Source organism: Patella vulgata, chromosome 4 (assembly GCF_932274485.2).
Source record: "Patella vulgata chromosome 4, xgPatVulg1.2, whole genome shotgun sequence".
NCBI classification, from domain to species: Eukaryota; Metazoa; Mollusca; class Gastropoda; family Patellidae; genus Patella; species Patella vulgata.
This window is the reverse complement of record NC_065882.2, coordinates 84,665,150-84,688,823: the sequence shown is the minus strand read 5'-3', so window position 1 is coordinate 84,688,823 and position 23,674 is coordinate 84,665,150. Positions and strand designations below refer to the sequence as shown.

At 39.3% G+C, this 23,674-nt stretch overlaps 1 protein-coding gene across 1 annotated transcript in view; it reads left to right on the top strand.

The window, feature by feature from the left end:
* The window catches only part of LOC126818296 (arg8-vasotocin receptor), a 48,366-nt gene that overhangs the window by 7,534 nt on the left and 17,158 nt on the right, over nt 1–23,674 (top strand). The window lies entirely within an intron of this gene.

Sequence of the window (23,674 nt, the reverse complement as noted above, 5' to 3'; positions counted from 1 at the left end):
GGTTGCTACACAACTTAAAGTTATTGTAAGATTTAGATAAAGAGCTAGACATTCTTGTTATAATAGTTCGACAATAGATAATGTAAAATGAATAATTTGAAAATTTCATTCAAATTAGTCTATTGCAAGCGAAGATATTAGCCTTTGAAGGTTTTACAAGACGTGTGCAAAAATTTCAACCACCGTACTGGTTGTTTGAAGCTAAGTCTCGCTCCTACATTTTTAGCTTAAATCAAAAACTGTTCTAATCTATTTAATATCGGAAAAATCCGATGCGATCGAGAGCTGATTATGGCCTGGATAAGTTAATTAATGTCTAATTAATAATTTAGAACACATTTCAGGCCTAAAGAAAGACCTGCAATAGGCAGATTTAACTCTTGCATAATGTATGTTTAATATGATTAATACAATGACGTCATTATTAATGTGACGTCATAATGTATGTTTACGGCTAAGATTCCCTGTGAACGTGTAACCATGATGCGAAATGTCTTATGAGTGTCCGTGATACCGATTCGTGCTAATACATTTTACTCACGTGTCCGATAAAATGTCTAACCTGCTGCTCGGAGATTCTTTTTGGAGCAAAAATTCATTCCATACGCACGTGGATGGACCTCCGGTTTCCTCCAACTGCTAAATACCCCTACGCGCAAGCGAATTATTGAAATAAAATTAATCCCGAAATGACCTAGTTTGTGTGGAGTTGGACAGGCGACCTTACTCCTTGTCACATTAGGTGATATGGTATTTTCCAGACAAGTTTACTTTTAGTTTTTTATATGATGTAGTTATTTGTTAATCAGGTCCATTCTCAAACGTTTCCGTTATCCATTTCACAGATCTGGTCTGTCTACAATAATATGAAACAAACTTTATGTGGCCATATAATAACATCATATAAACATTCTGTAACTTATGATCGTTCAACTGTTACGACTGGTTAATTGGATATACATTAGATAGTCTCGATTATCAACTAAACCGATATAAAGTAATTTTTATTACCCTGGCGACAAAGAAAATGGTTGACGTGATCTTCTCATTGGTATTTTCACGAGTCGATAGATGTTAGATACATTTACTGCTTGAATAAAGGCGTTTTAAATTTTCTAATAAAAATAAAGGTCGAGATTTAAAGTGGCAATACCTTGGATAAAATATTATCTGACTAACAGAGAGAGAGAGAGAGAGAGAGAGAGAGAGATGGGGTTTAACTTCCACTCGACACAAACCAGGTCATTTCGGGACTAACATATGGTTTTAATTTTATTTCAATAATTCGCTTGCGCGTAGGGGTCTTTAGCAACGGCTTGTCTAGTGTGGCCAGCGTCGAGTCTTCCTAGCGCCTGGTTCCTCTGAGTTGTCGCGAGTCGTGGCACGCTGCTGACGTTGTAGTGTGAATGATTCAACCAGGTATGGGGGTGCATTGTATAGGGCTGGTCCCGGTGAACAGCACGTGCAGCATGAGTTACATGATACCATGGAGAATACATTACCATCTCAGAAGTCAGGTTGCGTTTTTGAGAACATTTCCTGGGTTCAATTCTGTGTTTGGGAAGGATCCTTATTGCTCAGGTAAAGTTGGAGATGTGGTCACAAATATACAATAAAAACATTTGGCAAGTTTTATGCACTGCATCTATTCAGAATAACATACCAACCTGACGTTTCATTTGCTGCTTAGTATATTAAACAGTCTCGGCTTTCCATTTCAACATTAACCGATTAAATGGCACGGATGGTCTAATCCCTTTAATATTCCAGTCCTCGGGTTATCTGAAGAGTCGATTATGGGCTTGTCATGTGAATAAATGTCTAAATAATAATTCATATAACATTTGAAACTGTAAAGAAGGCCCGCAATAGGTCCTACTAAAGTTTAAAGCTGTAAAGAACGCCTGCAATAGGTCCTACTAAAATTTGCAGCTGTAATAAAGACCGACCTGCAATAGGTCCTACTAAAGTTTAAAGCTGTAAAGAACGCCTGCAATAGGCACTACTACAGTTTAAAGCTGTAAGGAAGACCTGCAATAGGTCCTAGACAATGCACCTACTAAAGTTTACAGCTGTAATGAAGGCCTGCAATAGGCCCTGCTAAAGTTTAAAGCTGTAAAAAACGCCTGTAATAGGTCCTACTAAAGTTTGAAGCTGTAATGAAGACCTGCAATAGGTCCTACTAAAATGTAAAGCTGTAAAGAACGCCTGCAATAGGTCCTACACAGTGCACCTTTAAGTTTGCTTGGGATTTAAAATGATGTTTAGTAACATTGTTTTATATTGCACAGGTTTTTTTTATGGTAGAATATTCAAATTTTACAGTTTCTAATATCTTATATTAGATATTTCTTTAGATGGAGATGGTTTATAATACCGACTAATGTTATACGTGATTTCTTTTCAGTTGAATAATCGTAATGAATAATATTAAGTCGAGTCGAGAAACTCTCTGATCGGCGAACCTCTCCTCTCTATTCGTTTATTGAACTATAGATCTTCGAGATTATTATATAATTTTATGTTAGTGGCCTGTAATGGAAATGAAATGGGGTTTAACGTCTTACTGTTCTGCACCGACTGGGCTAACGCCTACATTTATACAGGGAAGGCGGGCGTACGCCCAATTGTGGAAACTTTTTTAACGCGCACACCGACGTGCACACGGGACATCATAGGCCGAGAAAGTTCATCTGGATTTTCCGACGTGGTTTTTCCCTTGTCAGTTGTGCAGAACGCAGGGCCTGACAAGGACAGCTGTCTAGTCGTTCGGATGGGACGAAAAACCGAGGTCCCGTGTACACATTGGTGTGCACGTAGAAGATCCCTTGACAGTTGGAATTCGGTATACGAGTAGGCCGTAGTGCCGCTGCATAGTACACTGTCTAGCGTATGGCAATCTTCCTTACCCCAGTCGGTGCAGAACAGTAGGACGTTAAACCCTCATTCATTTTATCTGTAGAATTGTGGTATATATAACTGGTCTGCTGGTAAATGCAAATGAAAGATTTTGTAGAATATAAAACAGACGAACCAGACATTATTCCTTTCGTAAGTTTTAATAATATCATATTAAATTTATACTCGCCTAAACATAATTATCGAAAAACACACGACCTTGCCACGAGAAAACAACACTAAGAGATCTGGAAGATGTTACTGTCTCCAAGAAACCCACGTGACACTATATAATCATGTGACACTAAGGGACTATTAAGTAAAACTTAACATTCTAGACAGAGCCTTTTATAATTCATGTCCCCATGGGTTCACGTCACGTGTCCATCACAACCAGTAAAAACTACGCTACGTAAGATTAATTGACGAGCAATGATATTAACTTCTCGTCTGGTGCTTTCAATCATTAAGTTTTGGGGGATTTTCTTTAAATAATTCCAACCTCGTGGGTTTTCTCCGGGTCCTCCGGTTTCCTCCCACTGCTAAAGACCCCTACGCGCAAGCGAATTATTGAAATAAAATTAAACCATATGTTAGTCCCGAAATGACCTAGTTTGTGTCGAGTGTACGTTAAACCCCATTTCTCTCTCATCGGAATTTTCCGACGTGGTGTCCCCTTGTCAGTGATGCAGGTCGGTGAGCCTGACAAGGACAACCGTCTAGTCGTTCGGATGGGACGTAAAATCGATGCGTGCACAAGTTGGCGTGCACGTAAAAGATCCCTTGACAGTTGGAATTCGATATAAGAGTAGGCTGAAGTACCGCTATCCTGGCAAAATTTGTGTCGAGTGGACGTTAAACCCCATCTCTCTCTCTCTCCCGAATAACCTAGTTTGTATCGATTCCCCGGTTGTACGTGACAAGGAGTAGGGTCGCCTGTCCAACCTCGTGGGTTTTCTTTCTCTGGGTCCTCCGGTTTTCTCCTACTTCTAAAGACCCCTACGCACAAGGGAATTATTGAAATAAAAACAATGAACCATTTGTTAGTCCCGAATGACATAGTTTGTATTGATTCCCCGGTTGTACGTGACAAGGAGTAGGGTCGCCTGTCCACCCTTGTGGGTTTTCTTTCTCTGGGTCCTCCGGTTTTCTCCTACTTCTAAAGACCCCTACGCACAAGGGAATTATTGAAATAAAAACAATGAACCATTTGTTAGTCCCGAATGACCTAGTTTGTGTCGATTCCCCGGTTGTACGTGACAAGGAGTAGGGTCGCCTGTCCAACCTCGTGGGTTTTCACCAGGTCCTCTGGTTTCCACCCACTGCTAAAGACCCCTACGCGCAAGCGAATTATTGAAATTAAAAATCTATAAGTGGCGAGTAGCCGTCCCAGATGTCTCTCCTGAAGCTACTAGTTTCGTTCATTTTGAACTCATCAGGCTTAAAATGAAATTGTGTGGATGTTCTAAATGACCTAATTTGTCTCGAGTGGACGTTACCCCCCCCTCTCTCTCTCTCTCTCTCTCTCTCTCCCTCTCCAAGTTGTAATAATTACCTAACGTTAACCACCTTTAAAATATTAACACTGGTAAACGTCACTCATCCGCCAGAAGGGATTTGTCTTATGGTGTCTTCGCGTGACTAGCACCTTCAATCTGAATAATTATGTAGTTATAGGAACGCGACTAATGTTGAGAAAAAGTATTTCGATAACGAATGCACATCTTTAAAGTAAAGCAGTCTTTTAACTTCAACTTGGGGAAACGTTTTGTCCCGCGGAATTCGATTGAAGCATTAGAGAAGTCAGTTAATCAATTTGCAGTTGAAAGCATTTATCTCACAACTTTGCGGGTTTCCAATATTCTCACTGGGGAATTTAATCTGATCTACAGATAAAAATACAAATACTGAAGGTTTCATATCATTTTAACAAACAGTTGTTCTCTCTTTCTGTCATTTTTGCCGAGTTTTGGACATTGATTTAATGATCAAAGAGTAAATACAACATGTCGATCATAAAGCTGGTTAATAATCAACAGTCAAATCATTACAAGATATTTATATGGGGGTTAAAACGTTCTAACTATTATGAACGTGAGTTTTGAAAGATTTGAGAATCATTGATTCATATTTAACCGAGATAATAAGAATATTTATACCCAAAAGACTACGAAATTCTATTAATGTTTATTACTGAGTAAAGATTCTACCTGGAATGGAAATTTGTTGCATATTTATGCTTGTTTTCATATTCTGTACATTGTAAATCAATTATATCATTGTAAATATTTCAATATAAATGAATGATTTGTAAACCAACTGGTATTCCGGATAAATCTATTTGTTAAGGCCAGCTCAATTTTTGTCAAGGTTAGGGCACGTGATTGTTGGCGATATTGTAGGTTAAGGGTTGGGGTAAGCATTGGGGCTGGGTCCGGGGTTAGGTTTAAGAATTTAAGAGAGAGGTTAAGTCTTTTTGTTAAGGCCAGCTCAATTTTTGTCACGTGAGTGTTGGCGAGATTGTAGGTTTGGTTTAAGAATTTAAGGTTAAGATTACATTGAATTTTATATACAAAGTTATTTTCGCTGTTTTTGGTGTTGGTGGCGGCGATGGTCTTCCTTAGGTGGTCCTTGTGATATTCTGGTATTTTCATTTCTGAAGAAAAAAAAAATAAATTTGAGGCTCTCGTGTAAGAGCCACATTAGTATGTTTCCTACTAAGAATTGGATTTTCTAAAAAAAAAATGTTTGTTCCACTATCACCGGGTTAGGGCTAGGGATTCTTACATCTAATTGATTTTTAATTACTAAGGATTATTTAGGTTTATATATTGTTTGTTTTGGGTTAAGGTGAGGACTCAATTTTTGTCAAGGTAGCTGAGATGTAAATATGGTTACGTGATTATTGGCGAGATTGTATGTTAGGGTTAGAGTAAGCATTTGAGCTAGGTTAGGGTTGGGATTAGCGCTAGCTCTGTTTACATCTCGTGACCTATGAGGAAAAATTGAGCTGGCCTTATCATTTAGCACTAACCCTTATACCACATTGGGCCTAGGAACAGGGTTAGGGTTGGGATTAGCGCTAGCTCTGTTTACATCTCGTGACCTATGAGGAAAAATTGAGCTGGCTTTATCATTTAGCACTAACCCTTTATTACCATAGCAACGATACTAGACAATCGAGACTATTTCTTGTCACAACTGCACATACTGAATATAGGCCTATTCGTTTATATAATTATAAACACTGCAAATAAAATGGTTTAAACCTACTCGTATTCTCAAGTCTATCGGCTATTCATGTCACAAAAATGGTGTTCATGTCACTATTTCCCGTACTGTGATCTAAATTTGATGAAATAAAATGAAATGGGGTTTAACGTCCTACTGATCAGCTCCGACAGGGTTGGCTAGTTTGTCCAATCTTCGCCTCTGTCACAACTGATGGGTCCAAGCTTCGCCTCTGTCACAACTTATTCGTCCAATTACCGTCTCTGTAACTTCTTATTGACCCCATCTTCGCCATTCCAAGGCCTGGCAGGTCCAATCTTCGCCACACTAACCTCTTACTGTTCGTGTCGGGGGGGGGGGGGGAGGTCGAATGATTAGCGCGTGTGCGTTGCATCATCAGGTCGGTCACTGAGTCAACTGACGTGGTTTCTATTCCCTGGTTGTATGTGACAAGGAGTAGGGTCTCCTGTCCAACCTCGTCGGTTTTCTCCGGGTCCTCCGGTTTCCTCCCACTGCTAAAAACCTCTACTAACAAGCGAATTTTTGAAATAAAATTAAACCATATGTTAGTCTAATAATGACCTAGTTTGTGTTGAGTGGACGTTAAACCCCATCTCTCTTTCTCTCTCTGATTGTTCCAATCTTCGCCACTGATGCTTTCCATAACATTGCTGGACCAATGTTCTGCTAATTAATAAATCGTTTTTAAAAAAAAAAAAATATCCAAACAAATGAATGGTTGATTTTTTATAAAATTCCGATTATTCGACTTCTTCTAAAAAGGAACAGAGAAAAATGTGATTTATTACAAAAAAAAGATAAATGTGACGACAAATGATAATGACAAGAAACACGAGAACTTCCGATAGGTGAGTAAGCGAATTCCTGTCACACTTTGTAAATTTATCATATAATACATTAGAACGGATGTTTTAACTGTGTTTGTGATACGTTCATTACATGATTAACGACACGACGCGAGTCATTATTGTTATTTTATCTATTTCTCCTGTATTTTACGACCATTAAAGGCTCAATACCACTCCTGTTGTAACTGAATAATATGTCCCAATCTTTATCCTGGTCAACAAATTGTACTATTTTAGAATATTTCAATTAATTGATGATACAAATTTCATCTTAACACACCTTATTTAAAAATTTTGAAAAATTCAACATAATGGTTTGAAACGTCTAACGTAAACCTTTTCAAATGAAATTCGATTAAAAAATATTTTCGAACCCTCTGGACAAGTAAAATAGGATGTAATGGATAATTTACACAACAGGTAGGACACTTAAACATCTAGTACTTAGATAGAGATATTATTTATTTTCTGGAGCTTTCAAGCCAGCAAGAGTGTTATTGTCCCTTTAAGCCCCCTTCACACAAAACGAAGAGCATGATACTCAAAAATTCACTAGATCCTGGTGAAGTCGTGGTGAAATGCGGACAAAAATCTCCTCAACTGCCAAGGGATATTTTACGTGCACGCCAATCTGGACACGCGCCTGGTCGATATTGTTATTAATTTATAATAGTTAAAAACACCAAGTCTTTGCGTGGATTTAAATTCTTAATTTGGTTGGTAGTTAGTGACGTTATTCATAGCTCAATAATTGGCATTTCAAGTACCGTGGCATAAACTAAATTAAAATGCATATGTGACGTCATCCTTTGATGTTGGCGTACTATTATTTCATATTAAGTTGTTTAATGATCTCGAGCGTAAGACATCGCGTAATATATTTAAACAACACATGGAACTAACGTCCCGCGTGTTGTTTCAATATATTGCTATATGTCTCGCTCTCGACCATTAGTTTTCCAGCGTGGTCCCCCCCTTGTCAGTGATGCAGGACGGAGGGCCTGACAAGGACAGCTGTCTAATCATTCGGATGAGACGAAAAACCGAGGTCCTGTGTACACATTGACGTGCACGTAAAAGATACCTTGACAGTTGGAATTCGATATAAGAGTAGGCCTTAGTGTCGCTGTCCGTTAAAAATTTCCTTCATATCACACTATATGGCGTATGCCCGTCTTCATTAACCCAGTCGGTGCTGAATAGTGGCATGTTAAACCCATTACATTTTACTTGTAAAGGGGGTCACGGTGGCTAAGTGGGTAAGACACTGTCTTTATTAGCCCAGTTCGGAGCAAAACAGTAGAACGTTAAACCCCATTTCATTTCATTTCTCGACCATTAAACCACACTTAATATGCATAATCAACAATTATTTTGATTAAAGTAGCCAAGTCTCTAACTCAATATCATCCAATTCTTCCACATCGAAAACACGAATTTTTTGTCAATTTAAATCAACATTGATGTTTTTATCTTACCGGGAAAAGGTGGGCTTCCGATACCCAATATTCAAGACAAAATAAACATTTTAAAATTGGTACACGAATCGTGTACCATGATGCGTTTCAGCGCCATTTGTAAAAAAGGACTCGAAGAACGAGGCTAGACATATTCCACAAATCATGTCAAACGGTGACCTCGTATTCTTATCTGGAGAGCATTCGCAATAAATACTATCGGTGTAGACTCGAATAACCAGACGTTAGAGATTTCCATTAGATTGAGATTTCTGGCGTATTTCGCCGAAAATAACTGTTTTGAAATTAGAGTAAAAACGGAAACGATTGAATGTAAATCAGTTTATATACATTCATATTACATTATTATATGCGTTGCGACCCATTTGTGACAATTTCTAGGTCCGAAATATTAGCGATTTAGCTCCTTTAAAGAAAACGTAATATTCGGACTTTTATTCCCCAATGAACACACATACATATAAATGTACATATATAATAAAAGTCTCGATATTTATAATGCATAAATTAATATTAATAAACATCAATTAAAGCCATCGAAGATTTGATAAGTTTAAATGCTGTCCTAACAGCTGTTGGTTTAAGTAAAAATAATTTGTTTTTATTTTATTGAAGAAACGTCGCCTAAATAAACCAGTAATTGTTATTCCATAAGTATGTGTTATAGTTTATTGCTCTATCCAGTTACTAAATGCCTCTCAAAGATACATCTAACAGCTGAATTATTGGAGAGACATTACACAATAAACAAGAGATAGATATTAAATTAAATAAAATAAAACCACATAGAATTATATCATCTTTCTCATCTCTTGTTTATTGCTCTATCCAGTTACTAAATGCCTCTAAAAGATACATCTAACAGCTGAATTATTGGAGAGACATTACTCAATAAAGATTACATTTCACAAGTAAACAAGAGATAGATATTAAATTAAATAAAATAAAACCACATAGAATTATATCATCTTTCTCATCTCTTGTTTTTATAAATTATGTACGATTATTTTAGCTAGGAATACGGGCATTCTGTTAAATTGAATTAGAAAGTAAATAATTTAAACGTTTAACAAAATGGTATCATTGATGCAAATTGTTTAAATATTAAGAGCAATGCATTAAAAAGATTCACACCAAAATATTCTTTATTATTATAATCATTTTCCTCAGATTTAACATCGACAAACCGCAGACAACCCCGCCCCCCTTAGCGAATTGTATTGCGTATGTCCATCTTCATTAACGCAATCAGAACAGAGAGAGAGAGAGAGAGAGAGAGAGACTAAAATATGGTTCAGTTTTATCTCAATAATTCGCTTGCGCGTAGGGATCTTTAGCAGTGGGAGGAAACCGGGGGACCTAGAGAAAACCCACGAGGTTGGACACGCGACCCTGCTCCTTGTCACGTACAACCGGGAATCGAAACCACGCCAGTTGACGCAATGACAGGCCTTATGATACAACGGGCACGCACCATCCATTCGGCCAGTTGGAACAGAAATTAAAACTCTATTTCATTGTATTTCATTGAAATAATGTGATATATTTGTTGAATTTTGAGAATGACCTGACTTGTAATGAATGTCCGTCATATTTATCTTAATCGGTGCAGAAAAGTAGAACGCTAAACCCCATTTCATTTCATGTGTGGTGAGTACCCGACCAGACTCCGTATTCACAAAGCATTCTCGGACTTAAAGATACATTAGGGACCTTTCGCATCGGTACGAAAACGACCACCAAAACGAACATATGTTCGTTTACGTTTTCGTATCCTCTAACACGCGTGTCGCAATCCGACGTACGATAATAACTAGATTGCGTTAAAGTGGCTAAGTCTCTAACTCAATATCATCCAAAATCTTCAACATTGAAAACACGATTTATTTGTCAAATTAAATCAACATTCATGTTGTGATCTTACCAGAAAAGGATGGGCTTTTGATATCCAATATTTAAGACAAAATAAACATTTTACCATTGGTACACGAATCGTGTACCATAATTCGCTTCAGCCCCAGTTGTATCAAGAGACTCTAGGGACGAGGCTAGACACATTGCACCAAATCAAAAGGCGTATGTAGACTGGAATAACCAGACGCTAGAAATTTGCACTCGCTTGAGACTGCTGGCTTATTTCGCCGAACATAACTGATTTGAAATTGGAGTAAAAACGGAAACCATTGTATGTAAATCAGTTTATATACATTCATATTACAGTATTATATGCGTTGCGACCCACTTTTGTCAATTTCTAGGTCCCAAATGTTAGCGATTTAGCTCCTTTAATTTCCACTCCATGAACTTCTCGGTCAAGGCAAAGTTTTCAATCGATTTTTCGGCAGATGTACAACAAATAAAGCAGAATATTCCTTGTGAGCACATTCTACGAACGCTACACAATCAACAATATACACAAAGGCTCGATAAATGGTGAAAAATTCAATATATGAGACAAGAAACATATTCGTTGGCATACGTACGTAAACCCAGCTCCATACGCGTAACGTTTTTCAAGGGCCGAACACTCATTACGGATTGACGTCACAAGTACACACGAATCGATGACGTTTTCGTATTCGTTTTCGTAACGGTGCGAAAGGTCCCTATTATGGGAGATTCGATAACGAGTTGGCAGTTCTCACTATAATAATTAAAAACTAGATAACGTAAAGGCAATTTGCTGAAAATTTCATTCAAATTGATCCACTATGAACCGAGAACTAAGCGAATAAAATTTCTGCCTAGCCTCGGTCATCATTACTAAAGTCAGTACGTTAAACAGCATAGTCTCGATTATCCATTGAATCGTTTAATCGAGAAGGAAAGTTATGCAGTAAATCGGATCACAATCCACTTAAGATCGAAGGCTAGCGATGCCATCTAGAGTTGATTATGGCCTGGATAAGTTAATTAATGTCTAATTAATAATTTAGATAAAATTTCAGGCCCAAAGAAAGACCTGCAATAGACAGATTTAGCTCTTGCATAATGTATGTTTAATTAAGAATTTACTCCAAATTGTTCACCCTATTTTAACTAAAATAGAGCCCTTTATAAAATCTTTGATTTAAAGTATCAAATACATCAATAAGAAACTATATGCAAAGTTTTGTGTTTCTGAATCAAAGATATTTCTCATAAACAGTGATTGAAAGTTGAGTAAATTCTTAACTAAGTCTTAGAATGCTTTGTAAAACCGGGACAAAATTTCCCTCATAACACAATGCATGGCGCATACCCGTCTTCATTTCCGACCAGATGTTGTCTGGCTTGTAGTGAGTGCCCAACCAGGTGTTATCTGGCTTGTAGTTAGTGCCCAACCAGGTGTTATCTGGCTTGTAGTGAGTGCCCAACCAGGTGTCATCTGGCTTGTAGTGAGTGCCCAACCAGGTGTTATCTGGCTTGTAGTGAGTGCTCAACCAGATGTTGTCTGGCTTGTAGTGAGTGCCCAACCAGGTGTTATCTGGCTTGTAGTGAGTGCCCAACCAGGTGTTATCTGGCTTGTAGTGAGTGCCCAACCAGGTGTTATCTGTGTTGTAGTGAAAGCCCGACCAGATGTTATCTGGCTTTCAGTGAGTGCCCGACCAGATGCGATAATAAGTAGTGAGTGCCCGACCAGATGAGATAATCAATCGGATTAAAATACAGATCTACATTTCGTTTCGTTTTTTTATACTTTCGATGGCCTACACTACATGAGGATCTGACCGGTTGTACTGAAAGGTCGCCTCACGGGTCCTACGAGCGGCTTTTGACCTATGACGTCAGGCATTGATTAATTGATCAGCGTTGACGTTTCTAGTGGCTTAAACACAGTTCCGTGCATCGCATGCCGTAACAGACCGTTTCGTTCGCCTGTAATATAACAACTCCTCCAGACCCTAGTGTAGTAAAGACAAGTAAAACGAAATTTTAAACTATAAAAAACGAAACGAAACAGGATCTGTGTTTTAATCAGATTGTGAGATAATAAAAAGTGAGTGCTCGACCAGATGTGATCTAGCGAGTAGTGAGTACCCGACCAGATGAGATAATTTGTAGCCCGACCAGATGAGATAATCTTAGTAACTATAGTAGCTTGTATTATAACGAGGGAGTTAATACACTAATCAACCGGTTGGGGATCAAATCTGAAAATCTCATGAATACCAAATAAGGTCAGATGGTCACCCCCTACCATCACCAGTAACACTGGCCATTTACATATTATATATACCGCGGATATCTAATTAATCATACATTAATTACACGCATCCGATAAGCTGAGAAATAGACACCACCACGACATCAATATCCCACAATCTGGTAAACACAATGGTGTCTAACGGGGCAGATCTATCTGTTAAGGCCAGCTCAAGATTTCGTCAAGGTCGCTGAGATGTAATTAAGGTTAGGGCACGTGACTGTTGGCGAGATTGTAGGTTAGGGTTAGGGTAAGCGTTAGGGCTAGGTCAAGGGTTAGGGTTCGGGTTGGAATTACATCTCGTGACCTTTTGACCAAACTTGAAGTTGGCCTTATCAAATGTAACGTCCTCATTGTATGTAGGGCGCCATGATATCAGTTTTGCCAGGAAAGCGGCGCTACGAACTATTTTTATTTCTAATTCGAATTGTCAAGGGTTCCTTTACGTGCACTGTTTTGCTTTCCAGGCATTCCACCCAGTACCACTGATGAGGCAAACAATGCTGGAAAACCCTGGGAGAAATGGGGTTTAACGTCCTACTGTTCTGCTCCGAACTGGACTAATGAAGAGGCGCATACCATACAGTGTGCTATGAGGGAAATTTTTCTCGGACAGCGGTACTACGGTCTACTCTTAAATCGACTACCAACTGCCATTGGAACTTTTTAAGTGTGGGGGGTTGGATGGCCGAATAGCTAGCACGTGCGCGCTGCATCATAAGGTCTAACCCTGCACCAGCTGGCGGGGTTTCGATTCTCCGGTTGTACGTGACAAGGAGTAGGGTCGCCTGTCCATCCTCGTGTGTTTTCCCCGGGACATCCGGTTTCCTTCCAGTGGTAAAGACCCCTAAGCGCAAGCGAATTATTGAAATATAATTGAACCATGTCTTGGCTCCGAAATAACCTGCTTTGTGTCGAGTGGACGTTAAAGTTAAAGTCTCTCTCTCTCCCCCCCCCCCCCTCTATCTAACTCGTGGCTCAATGTAATTGGAGCATCCTCCGTAAAGCTGTACAGTCAAGTCAAATGAAAATTAATGTTTTATCAACCAGAATGAATATCACGTAGTTTATTACAAAACAAAAACAATAATAATAGGAGAAATAGATTGGTGGATTTTAAATCTCAATGGAGCTAGATTGCTTTAACAATATTGGATTGTATTCAACTCTTCTTTTATTAAACAACATTCTATCGCAGATTAAACATACAGTACACGAGGCCCCGTCACTGGCCACACTATTAAACATACATTATACAAGGCCCCGTCACTGGCCACACTATTAAACATACATTACACGAGGCCCCGTCACCGGCCACACTATTAAACATACATTACACGAGGCCCCGTCACTGGCCACACTATTAAACATACATTATACAAGAACTAAATCTGCCTATTGCAGATCAATCGGATTAAAATACAGATCTATATTTCGTTTCGTTGTTTTTATACTTTCGATGGCCTACACTACATGAGGATCTGACCGGTTGTTGCGATAGGTCATGTCAGGGGTCATACGAGCAGCAAGTGAGCCTATGACGTCAGACATTTGATTAACCAATCTGCATTAGTGTTACTAGTGGATTACCCACAGTTCCCTGCAAAACACGCATGAAGCTCGCCGTAACAGACCGTTTCATTGGCTAATACCTCACCCTATTCAGAATACGTCAGATCCCAGTGTAGTAAAGACAAGTAAAACGAAATTTTGAACCATAAAAACGAAACGAAATAGAATCTGTGTTTTAATCAGATTGACTGCAGGTATTTCTTTAGGCCTGAAATGTTATATAAACTATTAATTTAGACATCTATTAACACGACAAGACCATAATCAACTCTCGATGCCATCTGATGGGCACGATTTTAGACAGATGTGAACACGATCTGCGATTCAACCACTGTTCATGATTAACTGTTAAAATGAATAATTAAGACTGTGTTTATTATCGTAACAACTTGGCCGAGTAAGTTCACCCAGATTTTCCGGCCTTGTTCTCCCTTGTCAGTGATGCAGGACGGAGGGGCTGACAAGGAAAGCTGTCTAGTCGTTCGGATGGGACGAAAAACCGAGGCCCCGTGTACACATTGGCGTGCACGTAAAAGATCCCTTGGCAGTTGGAATTCAATATAAGAGTAGGCCGTAGTGCCGCTGTCCGGGCAAAATTTCCCTCATAGCACACTGTATGGCGTATGCCCGTCTTCATTAGCACAGGTTAGGAGCAGAACATTAGGACGTTAAACCCCATTTCATTTCATTTCATTTATCGTAACAACGGTTACATTGACAATCGAGGCTACGGTGTTTATGAAATTCGGTTTTCTCGACTCAGAATGAAGTAATTTGACTGAAATTTTCAACACATTCTCTTTACATTATCTTTTTTTAAAGATAGGTTCCCAGAAAAGTATTTATCGGGTGTTTTTTTCCAATAAAAGTATGGCAATTTTGGTATATATGGAAAGTAGAGATATCCAATCTTACTAGAAAAATACTGGATTCCCTGAAAAACACCCATGGAGCGTATACAGGACAAAAATGGCAGGGGTCCCCTAATCGACAGCCCGACGATTAGGAATATCTGCACGCGTGACGTCAAAGGTTGCACGCGGAGATTGAGCGCTTGATGTACATGTTGATAAACTTTATGAAGAGCTAGACGTACAACACTTTCTGAGATAAAAATCACGGAAAAAGACGCGGGCAGTGGATAATCCGAGAATTTAATAAGGATTCGATATTTGTAATAAATAGTCAGCGATTAAAGACACCATCGTCTTGTGTATGCAATGAATTCTCCTCCGACTTCGCATCCGTAAGTCATGTGACACAAACATGACCTCTTTTGGTCGATTTTTTATAGCAAGGGTATTCCTTGACAATTACAATGTTTTGAGAAGGATTTGAAGAAAATTTATAATACATTAATTAGTTTGAATAAGTTTTTAGGCCAAATATATCATCAAATCACCCAGGAGTGTGGTCGCCTGTCCAACCTCATGGGTTTTCCCCGGGTCCGCCGGTTTCCTCCCACTGCTAAAGATCCCTACGCACATGCGAATTATTGAAACAAAATTGAACCTTGTGCTAGTCCCGAAATGGCCTAGTTTGTGTCGAGTGGACATTAAACCCCATTTCTCTCTCTATTGCTCTGCACAAGATAGTGGGGCTAATGAAAACGTGTGCTATGAGAATCATTTTTCGACACAAACCCTCTCTCTCCTTGTTGAATGTAAGAAATGAAATGAAATGAAATGGGGGTTTCACGCCCTACTGTTCTGCTCTGACTAGACTAATGAAGACGCGCATACGCCATACACAGTGCGCTATGCAAAACATTTTGCGACACAAACTCATAAAAGTGTTTGTCTTACTCTGATTTAGTTAATCAAAAGTTAATAACATTTTATTCATGGACCCGAAATGCTATTAATATATTTATTCCGCTCCACGAAGTTTCCTTTTTTTACTAAAATATACTGACACAAATGATATAATCAGTCTACATACTTTTTAAATTTTGGAATATATGTGGTCGATGTGTTAATTGATCCGAGCGAGAGAGATCAGAGATGAATTTATAAAACATCGAAATCAATTCCTAGAATTACAAATATTTCTTAGAAACATGTGGATTAAGGGACTGTTCAGTTATAAAAGGAGCGAGTGGGTTGGTTTGAGATGAAATAATAGGAATTATAATAAAGTCTATGTATGGTATAAGTAACATATTAAATGTCTTTCCAGTGTATGATTACTGTATTATTGAAGTATATCTCTATATTCCCTAGGTGATATTCTATACCATATGTCTGTGATACTAATTAACTTATCGGGTCGTCCAGAACACCCATCATTGGCTTGTTCCACAACACAATATTATATACAACAGGGTGAAACGTGATTTATGTGGACTGATAGGAAAAGAAATGGGGGTTAAACGTCCTACTGTTCTCCCCCCCCCCCGACCGGGCTAATAAGGACGGCCATACGACATATAATGTGACATTTTGCCTGGACAGCGGAGCTATGGTCTACTATTATATTGAATTCCAACTATCAATGGTTTTTTATTTTCGATGCTCGCCAATAAGTACACGGACCGCGGTTTTTCGTCTCATCCGAACAACTAGACACTGTCTTTGCCAGATCATCCACCCTGCAGCACTAACAAGGAAATCATGCAGGCAAAATGTGAGGAACCATCTCGGCCCACACCGGGAGCGAACCGGAGACCTTCTGTCAAGCGAGCCTGCTTCTTACTCACTGATACTATGTATAATGTTTTCTGTGCAAAGATACGAACTCTGGCTGGAACCCCCAGAATAGGACTTCCCTCTCCCCTCTCCCCTCTCGTGAATAAGAAACCTCAAAAAGGAGGAAATGAATTGAAATAAAATGGGGTTTAACGTCCTACTATTCTGCTCCAAACTGGGCTAATGAAGACGGGCATACGCCATACATTGTGCTATGATGGAAATTTTGGCCGGACAACTGCACTACGACCTCCTCTTACATCGAATTCCAAATGTCAAGGGATCTTTTACGTGCACACCAATGTGTACACGGGTCCTCGGTTTTTCGTCCTATCCGAACGACTAGACAGCTGTCCTTGTCAGGTCCCGTTCTGTATCACTGACAAGGGGGAACCATGTCGGAAAATCTGGATTAACTTCCTCGACCAATGCAGGGACCGAACAACCGACCTCCAGGCTAGCGAGCCAGCGTCTTACCCACTTAGCCACCGTGACCCCCCCACCACCACCACCACCAACCCCACCACCCAACCAAAATAGGATGAAGATTTTCCTAATATCCAGAACTCGTTTCACAAAATTTATTAAACTGTGAAATACATAAAGTCGAGTAATAAATGTTTTATTATGGAACATTACAGTGTTCAGTTTTAAAACTTTCAATAAAACAGAATTTAGCAGTTAAATTTCCTTTTAATAAAACAAAACGTAGCAGCTAAATTCTTTTCACTTAAACTGGAATTAAAACGATCGAATTCATACTTTGATTAAGATACAAAATCCAAACTGGGAACATAGGATTGAACACCCGCGAACTCGGACCAAAAGAGACTTAACACCTTTGAACAGGGGCCAAAAGAGATTTAACTCTGAAATTGAAAGCTTATGAAAGATGACCACAGTACGTGCTATGAGTTGTAATGAAGCCTTTCCACTTCCCAGTCAACGCATTTTCAAATTATCGTGTACAACAAAAAGTTAACAGGAAAATATCGGCAATCAATTGGAAGGTTAAGTCGATTCTAGCGATAGTGTTACAGTTGTTAACAAGTTATTGAATGGTTTTAGTTGATAATAGAACACTGCAGATTCTTTCAGATATAAAACAATTTGTTAGTAATCTCACCAGGGTCGTTTAAAATGTAACACTATATGCTTTCCCTTTTATCTTAAATTGTTAGTAAATTTGAATTTTTCCGACAAGATTTGTGGCAATTTTAAAAGGTAGATATTTATGATCTTCCTGTTTTGTTTTGCCTACATTGCATGAAGATCTAATTCCTTTTGTATCCATTTTCTCTGTTCTCTTTGAAGTTTCGTATTACACACTGTGATTGGTTTAAAGATTTCAATTTCGAGTCAAATCTATTGTTCATTGTCTGGATATATTGGGTCAGGTCAGGTTAGGTTATTGGAACACCAATCCCATACATATGTTGTTAGATCTGGGGGGTTGAATGGCCGAATGTACCATAAGGTCTGTCATTGAGTCAACTGGCGTGGTTTCGATTGCCCGTTTGTACGTGACAAGGATTAGGGTCGCCTGCCCAACTTCATGGGTTTTCTCCGGGTACTCCGCTTATCCTCCCACTGCTAAAGACCCCCTACGCGCAACCTAATTATTGAAATAGAATGTTAGTCCAGAAATGACTTTCTCTCTGTTAGTCATACTGTACTGTAAATAAAAAGATGATGTTCAATCGTACTGTAAATATAACCAAATAAATCGATGAATGAGAGTCAGAAAGCAGCGCACCTGTCCAGGACAAAGTTGCCATTTGCCCGGTTGGTACAGAACAGTAGGACGTTAAACCCCATTTCATGTCAAGTTGATATCTCGCCTAGAGATGAACAAGCTCTAAACGATTATGTTTTCATTTCAGTTGAAATGGTTTTATTTACCAACCTTTGACCCATGGGGCATCTCGAGAAATAAAATTAACGTACAGGATTTAAAGAGACAATACACCCTCACCATGAATTTTATTTATTGAACTCGCCTACCCACTGGGGTATTGAAGGCGGGCAAGGTTCGTTTAATTGCACTCCAACGTATACATTGTAAATAATTTTCTCGTCCCATCGTGGCATAATAGAAATTGATAAAATGAAATGGGGTTTAATGCCCTACTGTTGTGGACGGACGGGGCTAATGAAAACGGGTATAGGCAACACAGTGTCGTAGGTGGGGAATTTTGCCCGGACAGCGAGACTACTGCCTACTCTTATTTCGCATGCGCTGTGAATGGTTCTTTTACGTGCACGCCAATGTAGACACAGGGTCTAGTTTGTTCTTTCGTCCCATCCGAACGACTGGGCGCTGTTCCCTGTCGGGATATCTGTACTGCAAGACTGACACCGATGAAATTAGCGGGGAATTTTTTTCGCCAATCCCGGACCCCTCGGTAATGCCTAACTCACTGGGCTACGTAAAGAGTAAAATATTACTGTAAACGTTCACTAAACTTCTCTAAACGTGCACGACCTCCACTAGAAATCTATATCCCTACACACCCGGGACTGTACAGCGCGGTGGACGCTTACGGCTAGTCCCGGATTCATTCAATTGATCTGATATGTAACATTTGTTGTTTGTGGTGTCCGTAGGTGTGTCTTGTGTAATTGGTTGTGTGTGGTGCAGTCCCCCTGCACTTACTATTCATGTAAAACGTGTACGGATCTACTGCCGATGGCTGAAATCTATCTCAAATTTAAACATGGCTGATGAAATGAAAATGACATGAAATGGGGTTTAACGTCCTACTGTTCTGCTCCGAACTAGGCTAATGAAGACGGGCATACGCCATACAGTGTGCTATGAGGGAAATTTTGCCCGGACAGCGGCACTACGGCCTACTCTTATATCGAATTCCAACTGTCAAGGGATCTTTTATGTACACGCCAATGTGTACACGGGGCCTCGGTTTTTCGTCCCATGCGAATGACTAGACAGCTGTCCTTGTAAACATGGCCGAAGTAACTATATATTATTCCTTTGTATTTTGTACTACTACATGTCCCTTTAACCACATCCGTAGATTGTTTTTTTGTTTCCAATGAATAAGGTTATGTTGTAAAAAGGTTATATCCTAATAAGGCCATGTCCTGTTAAACAAAACCAGCCAGGATTAATATTGAGAAGGACAAATCACCGCGAGCTAGTACAAAACAACGTCATAGCGCGAGCGTGAATTAACATTAAATCGTTTGGTAATAGAACTGAATTTCCATCAAATTAATGAAAGGGGGAAATAGTCCTGGTATGGGGTCCGACGTTTGACGAACATCTATTGTTGATGTATAAATGCGCCACTATCGTAAATTGATCTTATATTTTGGTTTACTACTCGCTAACCGATTAATCTTTTATTCTCGCTTTTCATTTTATTTTAAACAATGGGAACTATTTTCTCCTATCAATCGGACGGGATTATAGACCAGCCATTAGTTTGACTTAGGTCCTGAATTAAGTACAAAATGACATGGTGGTCAATCGTCTTAACAGAGTATTACCAGTAAAACCCAGAACTACATCTTTATCAATTACTTCTTAACATATCGGCAGCAGTAAATTGTCAATTTATTATATCGGCTTCTTCAATTGATGGCGATCTCTGTTATTGAACAACTGTTTTATACAAATTGTCTTATTTAATCCTATACAATTCCACAACCGTGTTTTTATATTTAACAATGTTAATATCAGTCTCTCTTTTTTTGTGTAGTAATCTCCGTATTTAAGTCTGATTTTGATCTTTGATCTATTTTTGTTTTGTTAAAAGTCTTATTAAAATCCAAAATAGACACTTAAACCGCAAACCATAATCTGTTTTCTAATCTGGTTGGAATCCGATGTCGTTTTGTCTTGTTCTATGTTTTTATTAATATGGGGTCAATTTAGGGGATATACCGGGGTTTGCATTCAACACAGCTGTCTAGTTGTTCGGATGGGACTAAAACCGAAGTCTCGTGTACATAAAAGATCCCTTGACAGTTGGAATTCGATATAAGAGTAGGCAGTAGCGCCGTCCGGGGAAAATTTCCACCATAGCACACTGTATGGCATATGTCTTCATTAGCCCAGTCGGAAAAGAACAGCAAGACGTTAAACCCCATTCCATTTCTTGCACTCAACAATAATTAACAGTGTCTAGTTGTCCGGATGGTCACAAAAACTTAGTTGGGCCATAACAAACATTTGTCCGTTTGTTTTGTTTTGTTTTTCTTAGCCTCACTGGCGCAGAGCAATAGAGAGAGAAATGGGTATGATCTTTGAATGGGATTTAACGTCCACTTGACACAAACTAGGTCATTTCAGGACTAACATATGTTTCAATTTTATTTCAATAATTCGCTTGCGCATAGTGGTCTTTAGCAGTGGGAGGAAGCCGGGCGGGGGGGGGGGGCGGAGAAAACCCACGAGGTTGGATAGACGACCCTACTCCTTGTCCAGCCTGGTGGGAGTTGATTTATTTTACAAAATACATTTGAACGTTAAACCCATTTCATTGTTCTTCAAGTCGTGTAACCTTTTTAATCCGAAAATCGACCACTGTATAAGAAAAAATAAATTAGAAATGGTTTTCTAAACTTCATTTAATTGTCTTCCCATTTGTAAAATTGAACGGAGATAAATCAGCCGTTGTGGCGCCATGTGACTTGATGGAATGAATGTATTTTATTGTCGTCTGTGATTGAATGATAGAATCTCTGATCAAGTTATTTTCTAAACCTTGTTTTGTATTAATTACTCATTTCGCTATATTTACTTTCCCTTATGTTCAACAACTGTACTTTAGAGGGGTCTGACAAGTGTGCCTATGGTGGCTGATTGGTATCATGTCGGGAAGTCGTGGTGTCGCCCTTCATAAATTTTCAATGGACCGTGGTATTTCTTCATTGAAATTCAGCTGTGAAGGTTTTTTTTTTATGCGCACGCTAATGTGTACACAGGAGCTTGTGTTTTTGACCCATCTACACAACTAGGTCTTGTTCTGCACTATCGACAGGGAGAAACCACGCTGCAAAATCCCGGGAAACTTTCTTGACCAACACCAGGATCAGTTTATAATCATAGTATTGAGAGGAATATGGCGGATAACCTGACACCATGACAACCCGACAACACGACACCACGACATAATGACATTTTAACCCGACAATACGACATTTATACGTGATGTTGGGTGAAAATGTCGTATTGTCGGGTTAAAAATGTCATGATGTCGAGTTGTCGGGTTGTCGTGGTGTCGGGTTAAAATGTCGTGATATCAGGTTGTTGGGTTGTCGGGTTGTCGCCTTATGAAGGGCGACACCACGACATCACGACATGATACCAATCAGCCACCATATATGCTTGATAATGATAAGCGGATATTTATCGAAACGTGGTGCTATATGTGTATAATCCAGTGATTGTATTCCATATAAATTGTGTTGTTATGGTGACCAATGACTAAATGTCATTCAAGGATTACAGTGTCTAGTCATGCGGATGGGACGAAATGCGCGATAACATATAAATCGTTGACAGTTGATATTCGATGATGAATTTTCTCCAGGCACACAGCATGGCGTATATCCATCTTTATTAGACCAGTTGGTGCAAAACCCTAACCCTAACCCTAACCCTATACTAGTCCAGGGGCATCATATACACTTCTTTAGAGATAGACAGTCCTAGAAATTTATGTTTTATTAATATACAACATGATAATCATTTATGTCAACATAATGACACTTCCCCCCAATTGTAGACATTGGACACCCCATATCTCGAAAACACCCCCTCAAACGCCTGATCACCATCCAGATTCGGTATCTACGCAAAACACTGGTCTAGAAAAACTTGGTCTCATAAATTTACAGCTCGGGTGGCGATTCCCGCCCCCCCCCCCCCCTTCAACCACCGAACTACACGTTAAACCTGTTCATTTACAGCTGATCTGTAGCCTACTCTTAGAATCTGATTTTATCTTGTAACGTATTGCTAAAACATTCCAATACAAATAGCATGGGCTGTTGTAACGTACTGGTAATGATTTTAAACCACCAGAGGTTGTTGTAACGTACTGGTTATGATTTTAAACCACCAGAGGTTGTTGTAACGTACTGGTAATGATCTTAAACCACCAGGGCCCTTATTCACGAAAACTTAAACTAAGTTACAACCGAAATTTTAAGAAATACTGCAACTTCATTGGATATATGCAAATTGATTTTACTGGTCAGCCAATCGAATTGCAGTATTTCTTAAAATTCTGATTGATCTTAGTTTAAGTTTTCGTGAATAAGGGCCCCGGGATTGTTGTAACGTACGGGTAATGATTTTAAACCGCCATGGGCTCCTGTCACGTACTGTGCTAATGGTATACACAGGAACAGCTAGACGCTTGTCTTTGGAATGACAAGGCGGAAAGGAAGAACGTTCGTTGCTAAAACCCGGATCGACCCCCCCCCCCCACCTGGTTGGAGACCCAGCACCATTCTCACCGAGAGATCGTGGTCAAATTCCACACTCGGCAAACCTCAGCAGATTCCAGTACCCTACATCTAGCCTCGGCTGTATGACGAAGTCCGCCACTGGAACTACCTTCAAGTTCCCAGATTACCAACGGCGTTGCCCATGACGACGCCTTTGAAGAATGTTTTATCATACAAATATTTCAAAGTCTGAAGCTGTTTTTCTTTCAAGTTTATCCGATTTTCTTCAAACAAGGACAACTTGGCACTAAAAATTCTACACACGCTTCG